The 3,280-nt window shown below is 42.6% G+C and overlaps 1 long non-coding RNA gene across 1 annotated transcript; it reads left to right on the top strand.

Annotated features, from left to right (window-relative positions):
* The first annotated feature begins 345 nt into the window (after positions 1-345).
* Positions 346-1,381, top strand: LOC119273384. The gene is made up of 3 exons (XR_005134842.1): positions 346-774; positions 930-1,036; positions 1,186-1,381. It is a non-coding gene; the product is annotated as an uncharacterized LOC119273384 (long non-coding RNA).
* The last annotated feature ends 1,899 nt before the right edge of the window (positions 1,382-3,280 follow it).

Below are 3,280 nucleotides of genomic sequence, written 5' to 3'. Positions count from 1 at the left end.
CACCGCCTGAGGTACTCTCCTGAACCTACCTCGCGGTCTTCTTCCAGTTGTGATTGGCTGCTCCTAGTTGATACTACTAGATCTAATAACCAAATTCACGCCCGCATTTCTCGAAGCAATTCGAGCTGACACATTGGCTACGAGTTTAGTCCTTCTGCCATGTGGATTATCCTGTGAAGTATATTCAGTTTCCCGTTTGAGTTTGTGGAATGTATCTGCAACTCTTCAAATCGAATGATCTCTAATTTACACGGGCTAATTCTACTTTGAAATTGCCATTTTAACCCTTGTACGCGCTCTCGTGTCCAGGCTAAACAAAACGCAGCAGAATTTCCCTTTACAAGACCATGTTACAAGCTATCGGGTGCTCAACTTTGATTCTTTCCTCAAAGGCTGAAATAGAGTGGTATAAATATTTGCAAACTCAGATAGCCCCTAGCTAGTCCACCCACAGGCATTCTGCACACAAACACAATAGCATCATTACATCGGAGGGAGCAACAAAAGCTTTCTGCCAGCAATGGCGGAGCTTTTGGGCATGATTGCGAGTGCCGCGGGTGAAACAACTGGCTAGCAAGCTTGGCGAGGTTGTGAATGAGGAGATCGCTCTGCTGTGGGGGTTCCAGGACGAAGTGGAAGGCTTGGAGGAGAAAATGAAAGATTTAGAGGCCGTGATGCATGATGCTGACGATAGGCTGCGCCGAGGAGAAAGAGATGGGGAGTCAGTTGGGCGGAAGTGATGCATGATCCACCACCACGAGCTCTAGTTCATCTGTAAGTAATTTGCTCCTCTACTGCCCCCTTGCCGATTTAGTAATTTGCTCAAGTACGTTTTCCGCCGTGGATTCTGAGTATATTGCACGGGTTTGGAATCCACTCTGTTCATCGGTGGCTTATTCTGTTGTTTTTCTTCTATTGTTTTTATGTAGGTTGATGATCGAAATGTAGGTCTGATCTAGAGGCAACAACCAGTGGAGGAGCCCTGAACAAGCCCACATATTTCTGAAAATCTAGTCATATTTGCTAACTTCCACATGTAAGCCTGCAGAAATGTACTACTCCCTCTGTAACTTTTTATAGGACGTTTTTAAGTCCATGGCAGTGTCAAAAAATATCTTATATTAAGTTAGAGGGAGTACTATTTAGGATTGAAGGTTTAATAGGAAATAATTACTTGAACTGCAGCTTCAATTGCAGCTGCATTGCGAGGAAGTTTTACTCATTGTTGGAGAGGGTAGGATGCGGTTGAAGAGTGAAACCGGTAATAGCAGAGCATGGAGAGGCAAGTTAAATTTCTGCAGGCATTAGCACCTGCAAAGTTGTGATGAGGAAGGAAGGAACCTTGCGGGAGAAAGTTCCAGAACATCCACGCTTTTCTCTGCAAATTGTTAGTATCAATTGAACTTGACTGACTTTGTTCTGAAAAGATGCAACATAGTGAACTGTTGACCGCCACATTCCGTAGGTTCATAGTGAACTGTTGAACTGCTGAACCTTCCTATATACTGAGCTTTGTTAACCAATAAATAGTTTGCATTGTTCTGGCTAATTTCAATCTGTATGCTGAACTTTAAGTATCTACTCGGCTTTGAAAGCAAAGATGGATAATTCTTCTCACAGTATGAGCTCTCTTTGGCAGCACAGCTGAGGGTGAGCAACAGGCGGAGCTGGACGCGCCATGGAGTTTCAACATGGGAAGATGGAATGGAACACTGCTTCTGAAAAGCAGGTTGGTTGCAGGACTGAACTGCTAAGTGCTAACTGTTATAAGTATACGAACTTCCTTAGCACCCATCGATATTACAACAACTATGTGCATTTGGCAAGATTGAAACAACCCGCTTCGCTGTATGTTGGTTTCTATGGAGAGAGCAAGTGAAATCGTTGAAATAGAGACAGAGACTGCATAACTCATCGACGTTGCGACAACATTCTCTACGCTTGTACAGGCGGGAAACCCCTTTCTCTCTTTTGCTCACGTATTGGTGCAACTCTAGTTTAGATTTCTGACCTTTCTTCTTATCCCAGGTGGGATCGCACAACTGTTGGTCTGGTCAGCTAAGACAGCAGTCAGACTGAGTCGTGATGGGAGTAGAAGGCGAAGGTCAGAGTTCTCTGTCGGATGGAACAATGAATGACAGAATGAATAATCGTGATGGGAGTATGATACACATTGTTTTCGCTATTGTATTTCTGAGTGCCAGCTAGAGATGGCATCAGACCAATGTACATTATTTGTGATGTACATGCTTGTTTTCATGGTGCACTTAGAATCCCTGTGTGTGTGCTCATAAGATAGCTAATAATTACTTGGTTTGTTTGCATATCTAATAAATGCTACATGTTCTTCACTTGATATTACCTTACTTTGCATTTGTCAGATTTTGCAACTAGGGTGCAGTTTGATCGCCATTTACCATATTCCGCTATTCTCAACTTTATCGCTTAAATTCATTAGGTCGCAACATGGGTCGCCTGCATGATGATGTATTACAACTGGTCACATCTCCCACCCTAAAAAAATGAAGCATCTCTCACATACTAAGAAGGGAAACTCTGTGAGCCTGAAAGATTGACACCTAAGGTTTTGCACATGATATGCCCAATATGGCCTCGGTAAACCAACATTATTTCTCTAAGATGGAATGATATGAAATACTGGTACTACAAATCATCTGGGAAACAGTATTATGCTTGTCGAAAAGATTCGCAAAGCTGCGTACATTACATACCCATGTTCAGAGGCCACGGTACTCTGCTCATGCTGAAATAGCTGCGGATAAAATGCTTTGTATATGTATAGTAGAATATATATGTCTTTTATTGGAGAGTAGGTTTCAGCGTGAACGATTACCCTAATAACCACTCATCCGAGTTGGAGATGCTCCCCTCCTGGTGGTACGTACCATCGTCTTGTGTTTCTGGGTCACTGGCATCATAGACAAACGACTTTCTATAAGATGCCATATTAATTGAGGATGAAACATTCAATTCTCATACCATAATTGAAAAGAGAACGGCAACAAAACTGAGGATGCCAGTGATTGCACACTGAATTACAAGTTGATTCAGTAATTTGAATACACTGACTTGCGAGCTGGTGCGGGCATACATGTACACTTACTTACAAGTTGCTGAGCAACTCTGCAGAGAAAGAAGCAAAAGATGATCTAGCTAGTACTGATTCCCGAGACATGCAAATTATTAGTGTCAACATTTCCAGGGATCAGCTTAGCAGCATGTCCATTTATATGCAACTTCAAACGATATGCCCAATATG

This window comes from Triticum dicoccoides, chromosome 3A, assembly GCF_002162155.2.
Source record: "Triticum dicoccoides isolate Atlit2015 ecotype Zavitan chromosome 3A, WEW_v2.0, whole genome shotgun sequence".
Classification (NCBI taxonomy): Eukaryota; Viridiplantae; Streptophyta; class Magnoliopsida; order Poales; family Poaceae; genus Triticum; species Triticum dicoccoides.
The sequence above is the reverse complement of the archived record's forward strand: the minus strand, read 5'-3'. Positions and strand labels throughout refer to the sequence as shown.